Below are 17,984 nucleotides of genomic sequence, written 5' to 3' on the forward strand. Positions count from 1 at the left end.
CAGTAGTGTGCATGCACACACACACATACAAATCTGTCTACCAGTTATAGCTACTTTGATTGTGTGCACCTCAGATGACTGATTGCGATCAAATGGATGAATGCGTACATAAAAGCCACATTCATTATTACCAATAGAAATACATTTCAGCTTGCTTTCAGATACATAGTCCAACCAATTACAACCTCCAGTACAACATATATGTGGCCATCAGTTACAGCTACTTTAATGAATGTGTACAACTCAGATATCTGAGATGAAATGTACTAATAAATATAAAAACAGTAGACTCCGTAATATTTTGGTTTGTTGCAGTCAGATGCAATTAGCATAACCTTTTAGAACTCCTCTGGACATAAATAGTAATGACAGTGGCAAATTTCAGCTTGTTGACATCAGATGTATACAGTGCAACCCATTACAAACTCTAGATGCACACATACACAGATGCAGATGTGTCCACCAACTGCAGCCACTTGAATGAGTGAATACACTTCATATATATTTGATCAAATAAATGAATGGATGAATACATAAACAGTCACCATACTATATTTCAGCTTATTATTGTTAAACTCATGTAGTACAACCCAATGCAAATCCCCTGCATGTGCAAATGCACCAAACAGAAACACACATTTGCGCACACATGCACACAATTATAGCCACATACAGCCAAATGGCTATTAGTTTTTAAGTTCACTTATCTCCTCCTTCTCTGTATAATACACAGTCTTAAACAGTGATTCCACTCCCACATTCAGACACACACAAACTGTGAACAATGCCCCTTATCAACTTAATTTCTAATTCAACAAATTCTCTACTACTCACTAAATGCATAATCATTCACTGTCTAAGCTGTCTTGGACCTACCAATCACCCTTTGAGATTCATTCTCTAGTGAAATATGTAATAAAACTATTACAGTACATTTAGACAAAAACTACTAAAATCCCTAGAAAATGATTTTCTTGCTCTTGTTTCACTCATCCCTCAACTCCATAACTCTTCTACCCTTCTCTACTCAACTGTGGCTTATTACTAATCCACCTTTTGTAGTGTGTACTTCCTTCTCATTTAAAATAAGACCATGTTGCATTTTTACATGTATAAATGCTTTGATATGCTGTGCCACTCTGTTATGTTTTAAGATTTTAGCTACTGTGTTTAAACACTTCACATATAAGGAAATATAAACTCCTGGCATAGCTTTACAATTTTGTTTGCACTAAATCACAATGAATGTATTTTTATAATGCTCTATATTAATATTTAATGTGTTATTTTGCATGTAATTTATTTATTTAATTTATATGAATTTGCTTACTGGGGTAGAGCACTGATCAATTCTAACCAATTCCTGTCTAAGCCTGGGGTCTAAAACTAACCAGACTTACAAAAAAGACAAGTACAGTAACATACATGTGACAGTAAAACAGTATAATGGTAGAGCAAAGCTTTGGCTGCATAGTAAATTCAATGTATTCATAGGTTCATAGGTGTGCACTAGGCTAATGGCCCTGGGGCCTTTACAAGCCTAGACATAGGATTACCCTGGCATTGTGCCACCCGACCTTAAACAACATGTACAAGAGAATCAAATATTTTAGAAATTAGAATAAAATAAATTACAGACATGAAGAGATGTAAAGTATCTTAGTGGTTTTATTAGAGTGTAGGAGAATTAAAGCAGACTTAAGTGATGTGACCTGAGGGGTAACAAATGATACTTGGCTAATAAAGCAGAATGCACCCAAGTAGAAAATGGAAGCTGGAATATGAGGATGAGTATTAAATATCAAGTGGGAGGGACTCTCTTAGTTTGGGCATGAGAATAGAGAATGTATGATCAGATATATGTATCTTGGAGTGTGGGATTGATGCTTTGGGTCCTGAGTAGTTCAAGTTTCTTAGGTTGTATGTAGGAGTATGTCTTATTCATTTTAATGATAAAAGAAGAAGAGTTCATGTGAGAGTTTCAACAGTTGTTATCATATGAGCAGGTGTTTTCTTCTCTTTAGTTAACTGGGAGCCAATATTTTTGGTTTTACAGCAGTTAGTGCTGGATGAACATGGGTGCATTACAGATGTGCATTTGGATATGATGGAATTGAGATGGCAGTTGTTTTTAAATGCCTTTTGTTACCCAGGTATCAATGAAACTATAAGCAATGCTAGTGTTTTAAAACTTGATCGAATTTTAGGTTAGTAAAGTTAACATGGATTTTATTTAATAATTTAACATATTATAATATTGTATGGTAACATTTATTTAGTTTTGTCATTTGCTATATGCAATATTTTTACTGCTGTAATTTGATGTGTATATATTGCTTTAAAATTATTGGCACAATTTTGAATGGTTAATTGAGGGGTGGGTATATATTTGGCTGGGTTTTTCTGCAATATTGTTCTGAGGAAGTCTCTGTAATAGAGAGGAAAGCGCTTAACTTTAATAAACTTGGTGACCTTTGTATTGCTCACATTCTGCTGGTTGGTTCTTAACTGGGAGCCAGTATACCCCTTTTGGTGTTATATAGTGTTTTTTTTTCTAGTGTTTGAACAGTGGTGGAGTTTTTAGTAGAGGCTACTGATATCAGAAGGAAGGTACATTCAAGTTGCTGGTGTAGGATTCTTTTCCCTATTCAGATCTGGTGGAGTGTGAGAGAAAAGGGGATATTTTGTGCCCAGAAAGGTAAAGGGTTAATATTTTTTACATGTATTATCAAGATGCAGGTGTAAGTTTAGTGACAGGTCTAACTAGAGACAAAGATACTTGAAAGAGGAGACCTGCTCCAACAGATGATTGTTATGATCATAGTTTGTTAAAGTTTTCTTGGATTTGCTGAGTTTTGTTTAGTACCAGAAAACATCTTTAGATTTGGCTGCATTTAGTATGAGTGTTCATAGGTTCATAGGTAGGTACTAGGCTATCGGCCCAAGGGCCTACATAAGCCTAGCCAACAAGGTTCCCTGGCTTACGTCACCCAAGAAAGTTATTTTCCTGTGCCACTGTCGAGCAGAGAGGCAGAAGTGATCCCCGGGGTGTATTTCCTATTTCCCATCCACTCATCAAGATTTTTCTTGAAGAGTGCTAATGAAGAACTTTGCTTGACATAGATGGGTAGCCTGTTCCAGAGTATGGGAAGTCTCTGGGACAGGAATCTATCCCTCCAGCATGTCCTGTTTATTGTGGTGACAAGGTTTAGGTCCCTAGAGCGTGTAGCTCAGAGGGATTGGGATTTCTTTAGGTGTAGCATGTCCAACAAACATGGGTTTGACATAGCTTTATATGTTAGGCAGAGATCACTGTTTAGTAGATTTAGTTTAGGATTAAGTTAGTATGAGTTTTTAGTAGATTTCATTTTGGATTTAGTTAGTATGAGTTTTTAACAGTACTTCACTCACTGAGGTGACTGAAGTCAGATTGCAGATCTTGCTGTAAGGTAGTTAGGGAGTAATTGGAGCTGTAGTGGATAGGGAGTAATTGGAGCTGTAGTGGACCACTTCATCTGCATACAGGAGGAGAAGAAAATATAAAATGCCTTATGCATTATTTCTGACATTTAACACCTGCTTCTCTTAACCCATACTTTGACTATTCCATGTAAAATATTTTCAATACTTTGGACTGCAATTCTGATCTACTCCTAGACTGCATTGAAAAGAGAGCATTTTCATCAGCTCTCTACCCAAGTTAACAAACTTAAATATTTCAGCTCATTGTTTACAGATGCATACAGTGCAACCCTTTTCAATCCCCTAACACAGAAGTGCTCACCAATTAGAGCCATCTGACTGAGTACACTTTAGCAGTCTAACAGTGATCAAATGAATGAACAAATACGTAAACAGCCACAGTAATACATTCAGTTGCTGGTGTCAGGCACATATACAGTGCAATCCATTATAACCCCCAAAACACACAGAGATGTGCACACCAATTGCAGTTAGTTGAATGGCTCTGTACATCTCAAATGTCTGACTATGATATTTCATCTCAATACAATCAGATGCAAATAGTGCAACCCTTTATAACCCACTCATGCATATGGGAGCAAACACATGCCCATCAGTTACTTTCACTTTGACTGTGTGTACCTCAGATGTCTTATTGAGACCAAAGTCATGAATTAACACATAGTAGACACTCTATTCAATTTGTTGCTGACATATCTAGTGCAGATCACTGCAAATCTCTACACAAAGATGTTCACACCAATTACAGCTATTTAGGGTATGCCGCCTCAGATGTCTGATTGTGAGAAAAAGAATCAATAAAGACAAATTATGGCCATATTTATTTCTTTAGTTTACTGGGAATAGTACACTGATCACAACATACCATTTGCACAAGTACATTATCTGTATATATATGTATTACACCTTGCTGCTATCAGGCCCTACAGTGCAATCCACAGTACACATACACAAACACACATTACATGCTTTTCACTTCAGACACAGGTTGCCTCAGTCACTTAAAGTAGCCTGAGCCAATGGGAAAGGCTGCTCATTGTTACATCAAACATGCCCAAGCATTTCTGATTGAGACATCTTTCTTACGCCAATAAAATGGCAAAAGAAAATGGAATAAGGCATAATCACCTAATTTCTCTATGAGAGTATATGCATAAAAACTGGGCCATTTTAAAAATATCCCAGTTGAGTCTGCTGACCTCTCTGTAGAAATTGAAACTCTCTACATGTACAGATTCCAAAAACAGGGAAATTGATTATTTTTATGGAAAAATATATAAACACAAATAAAGAAAAAACGAAAAAAAGAAGTTATGTCTTACCAGAACGTTCCATCTGTGTTGTTCATCTTCATTCATTACTGATGGGTGTTGGTTCCGTCCTTGGAACAGAGTCGGCCTTATACCAAGCTCGCACCAGCCAAAAACTCTCAAGCTAAGCTTTACCATAGTGCCCTTCTCCCAGGTACCTCAGATTGAGTTTGACCGTGACAAGAATAGCAATCTCAGCAAGTTCCCTAGAGTGACATTTAGACTCAGACAATCCCCCCCGGTGCTTCTAGGAGGGGGAAAGAGGGTGGGACGTAATGAATGAACGAAGATGAACAACAAAGATGGAACATTATGGTAAGACATAACTTCTTTATCTGATGTTGTTCATCTTCATTCATTCCTTACTGATGGGACAGAGTCTTTAGCTACCTTATAAGTCTTGGGTGGCCCCTATGAAAAAATATTCCTGAGCACCATCAAACCAAGGGAAACTCTTCCCCTGGAGACCAGCTCCAATTTGTAATGAGAGATAAAGGTATGGGGAGTAGCCCATGTTGCAGCTGCACAGATATTGTCCATGGATGCCCTTGAATGAAAAACTATTGAAGTTGCCACAGATCTGGTGGAATGTGCTTTGATTCTGCCTTTTATAGGGGAGGGTTTGAATGTTGATACACCAGGAGTATACAGTCTCTTAACCATCTGGATAGAGTTACTTTAGAAATAGCTTTCCCCAATTTTGGGCCTGAAAAGGATACAAACAATTGGTCTGATTTGCAAATTTCCTTTGTTCTGTCAAGATAAAATCTCAATTGCCTATGTACATCTAACAGGTGAAGGCAATAGTCTCCTTTGTTTGAGAAATTAGGGAAGAAAACTGGTAGAGCAATAGACTGGTTTACTGTGAAATCTGAAACAACTCTGGGTGGAAAGGAGGGATTTGTCCGTAGTGATACTCTGTCCTTATGAAAAATTATATAGAGGCATTTAATACATACGGCCTGAAGCCTGGAAATATGTCTAGCTGAGGTAATGGCCACAAGGAATAGGACTTCCAGGATAAGAACTTGATATCGCAGGTAGCAGCAGGTTTGGAAGGGGGTTGCATTAAAGCTTGAAGGACTAATGTGAGACTCCATGGCTCGGTGGGTTCCTTAATGGGAGGTCTAATAGGAGAAATCTCTTTTAGGAAAGTTTTGCAAAGACGATAGGAAATTAAAGAAGAGTCCTTGAAATCATCATGAAAATTGGAGATGGCAGCTAAGTGAACACGGATGACTGAAGCTGCAGCTCCCACTTTGAAAAAATTTGACAAATAGTCCAAAACTGTAGTAACTGGAGCTGAATAAGGATCAAGTTTTCTTTGCTCAGACCATATTAAGAATCTTTTCCATTTACTACGGTAAATGTTCCTGGTGGATTGTTTATGCAAAGCCAGAATAATGTCACAGACTAGGGAAGAAAGATTGTTCTGCCTGGCAATTATTGGGAGTGGAGAAACCAAGCCATCAGTCTGAGACTGGCTATGTTCGGGTGAATCAACCCTTGGGGGTGAGAGATCAGATCTGGAATTGGATCCAGGATCCATGGCTTGTCTTGCAGGTGAGGTCAAAGAAAGGGGAACCATACTTGACGGGTCAATAGGGTGCAATGAGGATCACTTTGCTTTTCAAGTGGAACACTTTGTTTAGACATTTTGGGATTAAGGGAAGAGGGGTATAAGCGTACAGAAGTCCCATGGGTCAATCATGAATCAGAGCGTCCCTCGGGGACACCCCCCTGTGGGGGGATCAGGGTGAAATAGTTGCAGCACTTGTGGTTTGTTGGGGGGGGTGAAAAGATCACAGCAAGGCTGGTCCCAACGGCTGAAGATCTTCGCCGTTATGGTTTGATTGAGGGACCACTCCTGAGGCAGAAGAATACATCTGCTCAGTTTGTCTGCAATCACACTGGAATCAACAGGAATGTGCATTGCAATCAGAAAGCAGTTGGAAGCTATCGCCCACTGCCACGCTCTCATGGCCTCTCATCACAACAGGTAGGACTTGGTTCCCCCCTTGTTTGTTGATATACCAGACAACTAACATGTTGTCTGACTAAATGGCAATTGTTCCAGACGGAAGGACAGAGTGAAATGCCTGCAACGCTAGAAGCACTGCCCTCACTTCTAGTACACTGATATGCAGATTGGCCTCTATGAGCGATCACGTGCCTTCGACCGTCATTCCTTGAAAATACCCCCCCCCCCCCACACACACACACACCCTATTAGGGAAGCATCCGTGGTCACAGAGGCTTTGGGCTGAGGAGAGGAAAAGGGTTGACTCCAAAGATTTGCATCTGGCTTCATCCACCACAAAAGGTCTTTTTTGAACCTGTCTGTTATCTGTACTAGACAAGATAGTGGATGATGATTCGGGTAATACTGAAACAAAAGAAGCCACTGAAGGAGTCTCATGTGTAAATCCCTCAAGTGGGGCAATGGTGATTGCCACAGCCATTGAACCTAGAAGTTGAAGGACCTCTCGAGCCGAGGCCATGTCCTGACAGAGTATCACTCAGAGTTGAGCCCTTAGTCTTTGCAATCTCTGATCCAGAAGAGAAACTTGGCAAGATTGGGTATTGAAAACCGCTCCTATGAAGTCTATGAAGTCTAAGATCTGAGTAGGAGTCATGTTGCTTTTCTCCCAATTTATAGAGATTCCCAAGATTTTTGTCAATGTCAGGGTGTAGTTCAGAGCTTTTTCCAGGAGACGCTTGGTGGTGGTGGTGGGGGGGATGAGGAGCCAATCGTATGGAAAAACTCAGAATCCTTGTAGTCTCAAGTGAGCTGTAACCACTGCCATACATTTTGTGAACATTCTGAGAGCTGTAGAGAGTCCGAAGGGCAGAACCTGGAATTGGTAATAATTGGCTCCTAGCCTGTCTGGAGCGCTTGTCTATTTTTATGTGGTAATATGCATCTTGAAGGACCACAGAGCACATCTAGTCATCCTTTTCCAAGAATGGAAGAACGGACTGAACTGTGACCATCCGGAATTTTCTTTGGGTGATAAACTTGTTCAGAACACTAAGATCCAAACTTGGCCTCCAGTCCCCTGTCTTTTTTGGCACTAAAAAGAATCTTGTGTAGAATCCGGATTCTATTTGGTCTGGTGAGACTGTCTAGATGACTCTTTTTTGACACAGCTTTTTTATCTCTACAACTGCTGATTCCCTTTGACTGGGTGTAATGTCGGGAATATGTTTTTGTGGATTTGGAAAGGTGTTCAATGGGAATTTGTAGCCTCTGGTAATTATTCTGTGTACCCAAGAATCTGTGGTTATGCAATGCCAGGCTGTTTGGTGCAGGGAAAAACATCCCCCGACTGCTTCCAGAGGAAAGCAATCGGGCACACTGATAGGGCTGTCCAGAGAAAGAATCTCTGGACCCCCTCTGCCTCTGTAGGGGCATCTTCCACTAGAGTTACCCCCTCTGCCTCTGGGGGAGAACTCATCATGTGTGTCACGAAAAGGACCCTGAGAATTTTTGTGCCACATTTTCCCACTCCGCTAGTTTCTTGAATAAGGACGCTGGGGGGGTGGAGAAATGTATACCTATGGCAGACAGGGTTTTTTCATCCTTCTCACACCTGGCTAACATGTCCTTCACTTTAGGACCGAATAGGGACGATGTTTCCACAGGAGCATTAAGGAAGACAAAGGAGTCTGCGAATCACACAGGCGCATCCAGACATAGCGTCTCAAGACTATGCCTGAACCCGCAGCTCTAGCCTCCCCTTCGGTTGCATGGGATATTAACTGCATGGAGGAGTTAGATACAGATTCCAAGGTTGCTAGCTGTGAGGCAACTTTGTCGCATACCTCAACAGACACTTGTCCTGCTGAGGTTCCAGATAGTTCAGAAACTAGATCTCTTTAGAGCCTAGTAAAATGTGCCAGATAGTTCAAGGACCTAATAAAAAAGGTCGATGATGCAAACACTCACTTCTCTACTCGGTCCACTGCCCAGGACTGCCTGTTAGGGGTGGACTGTCTGGCTCTCCTCTGCAAGCTCCTTTTTTGTGACAGCCGCCACTACCATAGTGTCTACTGGAAGGCCCTTAGACCAGTGTGGGTTCTCTTCTGGGGGTGATAAAATTTTATCTGGTTTCTTCGGGATAGGTTCAACAGTGTCAGGTTTCTTCCAAGCCCTCTGCAACACGAGTTGTATCAGCTCACCAGCAGGTGGAGTCACCCAAGAGGTAGAAGGTTGAGCACGAAAAGCCTGCAGAAAGACAGATTCCTCGGAAGAAGGGTTGGGGGGCTTCCAATCACCCCACTGTTTTAAAATTTCAAGGATGTCTCCAAAGGAGTCATCTTCAGGGGCTGACTGTGGGGACCCTTCCCCTTCATCGTAGTCTGTATCCTCAGTGAGAGATTCCTAGGGGGTGTCAACATGCTTCCTCTTGCACAATTTCTTCCTAGGTCCTTCTTCAGGGGCGGTTTCTGTAGAGGACTCAGGAGAAGGGGCACCCTGCAAAAGGGTCTCCTGAGGCTCTTGTGCTCGATGTCCCATAACGGTGGCTTGTGTCAGTTGCAGCTGAGAGGGAAGAGTCAATGGGTAGTCCAATGTCGATGGTTTTCCAGCATTGGCAAGTGCCCTTTCCATCGCCTGGAATGCAGGCCCACCAGAAGAGGGATGGGAGCCCAGAACCGAGAACAACAATCTCGGAACCGGAGTCACACTCCACTCCAGTGAACCAGTTTCCAGGGATGGAGTCTCAAGAGAAGCCGGTACCGCAAGAACCCTTGGAACTGAGGACTGCACCTTAAAAAAAAAATCGGAGCCTCTCCTGGAATCAGAGAAGTCTCAGTCCAACAGCGATCTTGAGAAAGCCTTGGTTCCGACTGAACTGAAGGCCAAAGGGACAACTCCAAAACCATGGTGAGGTCCACCACTGGAACCATAGTCATGGGTACCGGAATACACGTTGGTTCCAGGGTTTTCGATACCTGCTCAGAGGTTGAAGGAGAGTAAGCTGGAGGCCTTGGAGAAGTACCCCCAACTCCTAATGGGAGGGGGTTTTGGATGCAGTAATCTCTCTAGCCATAAGCAGCTGTTCAACAAGACGTACCACATCAAGTTCCAAAAGGCTCCTGGTTGATCTAGTGGATATTCCCGAGGGGGAGTTGGGCTGCCCTAGGAAGGGGCTAAACTGCTGCCCCAGAAAAGGATCTGCCTTTGGAGAATATCAGGTCCAAGGCTCCAACAGCACAGAAGTCTCGGTGGAGGCTTGAGTAAGAGGAGTCCATTCTTCTGGGCTAGAAAAGGCTGTAGATGGTGCCGTGGTCGGTGTCGAAGTTAAATCACTGGATGGCACCATGGGAGACAAAATTTAGAGTTGCACTGTCGGTGCTGCCGTACTCGGTGGCAAAATGGTAACTGGTGTAGGCTGCACCATAGAAGGTATTGTAGAGGTAATTTTCAGTGCAGTAGTCACTTTTAAGTGTTTAGACTTAGGTTCCTCTGATTTTTCAATGGGTGAAGATGGAACCAAGTGTGATCTCATTTTATGGGATTTGCTTGGAGGGGGTGAACCCTCTGGTGCAGAGATAGCCTCTGAAAATGGGATTTTAAGAAGGCCTTTCAAAATAAGTTTGTTTCATCTCACATTAAGGTTTTAGAACTGAACCCTCGACAAATATCACAGGGAGGCTGGACAGATAAATGAGATATATTCAGACAATACACACAAGATGTGTGAGAATCAGAATTAATTTTACGGCCGCACTGGTCGCATTGTTTGAAATCAGACAGTCCCCTTTTTTCTGACATGGCTACTGAGATGTAGGCTTGAGAAAGATTTTTTTTTTTTTTTTAAAGACTAAGAAAGGAAGGAGCAGGAATATCAACAATGGTATTAGAGAAAATTACCACAAAGGTAAGGGAGAGGGGATACCAGCAATGGTATGTGAAGAAATTCCTCAAAAAGGTAACAAAAGAGCAGTAAAAGAAGTAAAAAAATGTTTCCAAGAAAAAGGGTAAACTAGAAACTAAACAGAAAGGTGAAAAGTATTTTCAAAAATACTTAGAAAAATTTCTTTTACCTGGGCTTAGTCGAGAGCTGGCTTGACATGTCTTTTCAGCTACGCGGCAAATGAGATCTGGGGTAAATGGGAAAAGGGCACTAAGGGTAAAGCTTAGCTCGAGAGTTTTTGGCTGGTGCGAGCTTGGTGTAAGGCTGACTTGGTTCCGAGGACGGAAGCGACACCCATCAGTAAGGAATGAATGAAGATTAACATCAGATCTATGTCATCTGTTTTCACCCTTCTTCAATGTATGAGTCATTGGATCAGAGTCTGATATGATTTCAGCCACTTTCAAGCTTCGGATCCATTGCAAAGGCTCCTCCACTTACCTATAATTCCCTGTGTTTGCCCACAAGAAAAAAAAAGGTAAGTATACAGTGTCTAAGATAGAAATAAGAAAACAACTGAAAACCTTGGTCTTGATAAGAAACCTCTGGAAGCCAAAGCCAAGTCAGCCAGAGCGTCCAGGAACTAAAAATGCTAAATGCCATAAAATACATGGAAGGGGGAAGAGGGTGGGAAGCTGAGGAAGGATGAAAGACAACACAGATCTATTGTTATGCTGAGTATTTGATGTTATCTTTATCGTTATCGTATTTGATGTTATCTTTTTCCATCCATTCCTAAATGTATGGGAAAAGAGTTCTAAGTTACAGTAACACTTGGTGGTCTTATAGAAGGATATTCCAGAGCACAGTTGAACCCAAAGAAGCTATTGATCTGGACTACATGTCAAATTTGTAATGTGAAATGAAAGCATGAACCTTGGAACAGGTATCTGCAGCAAAGATGTCATCAAGGGGTACTCTGAAAAAGAAGGCTGTTGATGGAGCTCTGGATCTATCAGAATGTAGTTTTGGGATATAGGCAGTGATAAATCCCTTTCTTTGTAAACATAAGATACACATTCAGACAAACAATGGGAGATAGTAACTTTGGATACCCCCTTTCCCATATTGACGGGGGAGTAGGATAAACAAATGATCAGTTCCTCCTGAAGGCTTTTGTCCAACATAAACACAATTTTAACTGAAGGTGAAGATCTAGTAAATGTAATGTGAATTCCACTTTGTTTGAACATTTGGGGAAAATACGTGGAAATTTATTTACTGGTTGATAGAAGATTCATAAGCGACCATTGGAAGAAAAGAAGGGCTGGTTCTCAAACACACACACTGTCTTTATTGAAATACCATGTACGAAGGTTTTGTGGAGCTCAAACGTAATGGCACCTAAGAAAAAGAGAGTTTTCCATGATAAAAATTTTCAAAATCAACTTTGGCAGCAGGTTCAAATGGAGGACTAGTTAGGGCTTACAGTAAAATGATAATATCACAAGGAAGAACTGGGTCTCTTAAGTGGGGGGGGGGGGGCGTAATAGAAAAGTTCCACTTAGAAAGGCTTTAGAAAATCTTAGTCTTAAGGATGCAATAGGTGTGTGTTTCTTGCCAATGTAAAAGGAAGATATGGCTGCTAATTGTACTTTGATAGTAGAATAGCTGACTCCATTCTGAAAAATATAGGCCAAGAATTCCAAGATTGCTGGATGAAGAGCTGAAAAAGGATCAAGACTGTTCTCAACTGTCCAGATGGAAAACCTTTTCCATTTGTCTTTGTAAATCTTACATTTAGAAGGTTTCTGGGAAGAAAACAGAATATGAACAACACAGGATGAATACCTGGAGTGTTTAGCCATTACTGGAAATGAAGTAACCATGCAGTCAGTTTGAGGGATTCAATATCCAGGTGAGGTGACCCAGATGAGTGAGAGTACATCTGGAGCTGAGCCCAGCACCCGGGGCAGGAGTACTAGATGAGGCCAGAGGAAGGAAAACCATAACTGCAGAGGCCAGAAAGGGGCTATGAGGATGACTGATAGTCAGTAATGCTTTCAGTAAAAATTTTGGAAAAGGCATAAGGGAGTCCTGGGAGCCAACTGTGGGTCAAAGTATACCTCACCAACGCTCCTGAGGGGATCAGTGCAAAGAAAGTACAGTTGTGTACACTTATCATAAATGTAGATGTTTGAGTGTATTCATTGTTGCAGTCCTCACATATGGGTTATCCGGCTCCTGGTAGACCTCAGTCGGCCTGAATACCAGAGTCCTTCATATATGACGTTGGCTGCCACCGGTTGTAAAACTGATGTCAGTACGTCAGGTATAAAGGGGAGGCAGCCGATGCCATTTCCTCAGTTTTTCTTGCCTTAACTGTCAGGAGCCCCGAAAAGAAGGCTAACCCAGGAATGGAGCACCCTGGACACATGTCAATCAAAAAATAAAAATCTATAGTCTGTGCCTTAGGAAAAAAGGGGGAATGGAGGGTGGGAAACCAGGACTGCAACAGTGAATACACCCGAACATCTACATTTATGGTAAGTGTACACAACTGTACTATGTTCTTCGTGTTTCACTGTTGCAGTCCTCACATACGGGTTGATTCCCAAAGCCCAGTAAGAAGACAAAGGAGGGAGGAAGGATCACAGATTAAGGGTTGGTAAGGAGGCCCTGCAAAACTGCAGAGGCAAAACCAGCCCTGGATTTAGAAAACAAAGGTAGATTGTAATGTTTTGTGAAAGTATGGACAGAAAACCAAGTAGCTGCCTCTAGAATGTCCTTAGTAGGCACATCTCTTAGAAAGGCTGCAGAGGTAAAGGCTGCTCTAGTAGAATGGGTCCTAATACCGTTAGGGGGAACCTTCCCATGATGCAGGTAATTAAAGTGAATACAATGAGCAATCCATTTGGAGATGGTTTGTTTTGAAATAGCTTTACCCTGAGCCCCAGGAGCAAAACTAACCAATAACCGTTCAGATTTTCGAAAGGATTTAGTCCTGTCTAAGTAAATCTCAGCTGTCTATGCACATCAAGAGAGTGCAGAATCCTTTCCCCTTTATTTTGGGGATTATTGAAAATGTAGGCAGGTGAATAGACTGGTTAAGGGTTAAACCACCTTAGGCATAAAGGAGGGATTGGTTCTCAGAGAAACCTGATCTGAGTGAAAAATAATGAAAGGTTCTACTGCCATTAAGGCTTGCAACTCAGATACCCTTCTAGCTGAAGTAATAGCTAAAAGGAAAGCAGTCTTCCAGGATAGAAACTTCAAATCTGCAGAAGCAGCTAGTTCAAAGGGAAGCAAAGTAAGTTTTTCCAGGACAAAATTAAGATCCCAAGCAGGAGTATGAGCTCTTCTGGGAGGTCTAAGATTACTAACTCCACCAGGAACTGCTTCATCAAGGGGTGAGAAAAAAATGGGTTGCTCAAAAAAACAATTAGCCGAAATTGCTGAAGCGTGAATTTTGATTGAAGAAAAGGAAAGTCCACCATTAAGCAATCCTGCTAGGTAGTCAATAATGAGTGAAAGAGAAGGATGAGAAGAGTCTTCTCCTTTAGCTAGCATCCAAGAGCAAAATCTTTTCCATTTATCTGCATAGGATTTTCTTGTGCTAGGCCTCCTGGCCTCATGAAGAACTTCAACCACCTGTTGGGAAAGATTTAAAGTATTAGCCAGGCAGTTAAATGCAGAGTTTGAAGATGAGGCTGAAGGAACTTTCCCCTACCTGAACCAACAGATCTGATACCAAGGGAAGATGCCAAGGCTGTGCCTGGGAAAGGCTGCGAAGGAGGGGATACCAATGCTACCTGGGACAATCTGGAGCTATCAGAACAGCCTTTGGTTTTTCATCCTTTATCTTTAGTAGCACTCTGGGAAGAAGAGGCAGAGGAGGGAATGCATAAACTGAGAGATGTGTCCATGGGAAGGACAATTCATCCACCCTCTAAGCTTCGTTGTAAAACTCTCTGGTGCAAAAGGTTGGAAGATGACTGGTGTGAGAGGAGAAAAGATCCACTTGTGGGGTAGCCCAATGATGAGTGATGCAATGGAAAATGTCCCTGTTCAGTTACCGCTCATGAGGATCCAGAACATGTCTGCTCAAATGATCCGCCAAGGAGTTTAGCCTCCCTGGAAGATACTGGGCTATTAGATGTAAGCCCATGAATGCTGCTATGGACCATAGTCCCATGCTCTGTCTGCATAAGGGGTAAGAGTGAGTACCCCCTTGCTTGTTGATGTACCCCATAACTGTGGTATTGTCTGTCCTGATCAGCAGAGTCCCAGGATAGAGCAGGTCCTTGAAAGCCAGCAAGGCCCACTGCACTGCCATCAATTCTTTTAAATTTATATGCAGATAAATCTGCTGGGTGCTCCAAGTCCCCTGTATGCCCCTGCCCTCCATAAGAGCCCCCTATGCAACATCTGAGGCATCTGTGGTCAGAGTCTGGCTGGCAGGCGGTTGGGGGAAAGGCAGACCCTTGTTCTGAGAACAGGCTCTCACCCACCACAGGAACTCCATTTGTAGACAGGGAATCAGGGGAAGAATCAAGTCTAAGTCCTGTGTGTGTTGACACCAAAGATTCTTGAGATACCATTGAAGTTTTCTCATATGCAGCCTTGCATATGGGATCATCAAAATACATGAAGCCATGAACCCCAGTGCTTGCAGGAATTGCCTTGCAGAGAGCTGGGTCATGCTTGCCAAGTTCATGAAGTAAGTGGAAAGATCTTCTTGCTTCTGTTGAGGGAGGAATATCATCTGGGTGGCTGTATTCAGACTCGCTCCCAGGAAAACAATCTCCCTTGAAGGAACCAACTTTGACTTCTTTTTGTTGAGAGTGTAACCCAAAGAGGTGAGTGTGTTCTTCACGAAATCCAAATCCTTTTCTAGTTGTTCTGGGGAGTTTGCTTGAATGAGACAGTCCAAGTAAGGATAAATTTGAATGCTTCTCTGCCTGCAAAAAGCAATGGCCAGAGCCAGGCACTTCGTAAAAACTCTGGGAGCAGTAGATAAGCCAAAGGGCAATGCAGAGAATTAAAAGTGTTGCTCCACAGCCCTGAAGCAAAGGAACCGCTTGCAACTTTCCCTGACTGGGATGTGCAGATAAGCCTCCTTGAGATCCAAAGTTACCAGCCATGAATCATTGTCCAGCATTGGTAGTAATTGTTGAAGGTTGAGCATCTTGAATTTGGGAATCACCAGAAAAGTGTTTAGAATGGACAGATCCAGAATAGGGCACCATGTGCCCCCTTTCTTGGGTACCAGAAAAAGCCTTGAATAAAAACCTAGGCCTGCCTGTTTTGCAGGAACTGGCTCTATAGCCCCCATAGCCAGTGGAGAAGAAATATGAGTTTCTACCTCTGCCCTGAGAGTTCTGGGTATGTCTGGGTATCCTTGGAAAACTGAGAAGGTGTGAAAATAAAACTTGTAACCTTGGTTTACTATATTGAGCACCCATTTGTCGTCTGTGATGGTAAACCATACCTCTGCGAACCTGGCTAACCTCTCCCCCCAAAGGAAGCCCAGGGTTCACAGAGGTAGGCACAAAAAGGCCGGAGTCATTGAGGATGTTTGCTTTGGGAAGCTGGCTTAGAACTCCCCAATTTAGCAGAAGAAGAATGCCATTGTTTTGCCCTTTGAAGATCTAAAACCCCAAGGCCTAAAGCGACCCTGCTTGCCAGGATCAGGAAAAGACCAATTCTTGGAAGGATAATGCCTACTAAACTGAGGAGGCTGAACCTGAAAGAAATATTTTACAGTTTGCATAGATTTTGCCTTATCCTCCAACTTCTTTAGTACCTCCTCAGCCTTATTACCAAAAAGATTGTCCTTGTGCAAAGGAACATCCAGCAATTTAGACTTAACTGGTTCAGAAAGAGGCTGCTCCCTGAGCCAAGCATGCTGCTACTCTACAGGAAGCCTCCAAAGTGTCAAAACCACAATGAAGTGAATGTTTATTAACTAAAGTGGCAGAAATCAGTAGGTCTTGTAAATCTTTATTCTCCGTCATGGAAGGAATATCTCCAAGTTTAGCCTTAATAGCCTCCAAAGTATGCTGCTGATACTTAAGCATGTGAAAAAGACAATTCACGGATCTAATGGCAAGAGTTGCAGAAGTATAGACTTTTTTACCCCACCTGTCCAAGGCCCTAGATTCCTTATCAGAAGGCACAGGGTTTTTAGCAATAGTAGCCTTAATACTCTTGGGGCCTTGAGAAATAATTTCTGGATCAGCAGTAGGGTTTTTAAAAAGGAATTGATGAGATTCAGGAACCCTGTAATACCTATCTGGTTTTCTGGGGACAGGAGGATCAGAATTAGGAGTTAAAAAGTACAGTTTTGTACCTACCATAAATGTAGATGTTCGAGGATCCCCATTGCTGCAGTCCTTACTATTGGGGTATAGTCCGCGTCCAGTCGGCCCGAATACCAGAGTATAAGGCTGACGTCGGTCAGGGCGCATTAGACTGACGTCAGTACGTCAGGGTACTAATGCGCATGACCGACGTCATATCCTCAGTCTTTTCTTGCCCCAGATGTCAGAAGACCCTAAAAAGACAAGGCCCAAAATACCTGCACCAAAAATATGTACAATATATACAAGAATATATACAAAAATATAAGCATGTAACCTCACCTACACAACCACCCCTAAACACAGAGGGAAGGAGGGAGGTAATTTGGACTGCAGCAATGGGGATCCTCGAACATCTACATTTATGGTAGGTACAAAACTGTACTATGTTCTTCGTTCCCCATTGCTGCAGTCCTTACTATTGGGTAGAATCCCAAAGCAGAGGTAAGGGAGGCTGGCAAATCATAAAGAAGCAGGAGCTGACAACATGCCTTGCAAAACAGCTGTGGCAAAACCAGCCCTAGACTTAGAGTAGATAGGAAGGTGATAATGCTTAGAGAAAGTATGCACTGAACTCCAAGTAGCTGCTTCCAAAATATCCTTAGTTGCCACCCCTTAGAAAAGCTGTTGAAGTGGCAGTAGCCCTAGTGGAATGAGGCCTAATCCCAGCTGGAATCTCCTTGCCATGATGGGAATAACAAAATGCAATGCAAAAGCCAATCCACCTAGAAATAGTTTGTTTTGACACAGGCTTGCCCTGTGAACTCAAAGCAAAAGAAACAAACAACTGCTGAGACTGCCTGAAATCCTTAGTCCTGCTTAAATAATAACGCAATTGCCTGTGTACATCTAAAGTGTGCAAAATCTGTTCCCCTTTATTTTGGGGGTCTGCATAAAAAGTAGGCAAATGAATAGTTTGGTTTAAAGCCACACTAGAAACCACCTTAGGCATAAAGGAAGGATTAGTA

General features: G+C 42.2%; 1 protein-coding gene across 1 annotated transcript in view; it reads right to left on the reverse strand.

Annotated features, from left to right (window-relative positions):
• TMPPE (transmembrane protein with metallophosphoesterase domain) overlaps positions 1-17,984 on the reverse strand; it is a 559,872-nt gene that overhangs the window by 39,450 nt on the left and 502,438 nt on the right. The window lies entirely within an intron of this gene.

Source organism: Protopterus annectens, chromosome 8.part0 (assembly GCF_019279795.1).
Source record: "Protopterus annectens isolate FY-2018-M chromosome 8.part0, PAN1.0, whole genome shotgun sequence".
In the NCBI taxonomy this organism is placed as follows: domain Eukaryota; kingdom Metazoa; phylum Chordata; order Ceratodontiformes; family Protopteridae; genus Protopterus; species Protopterus annectens.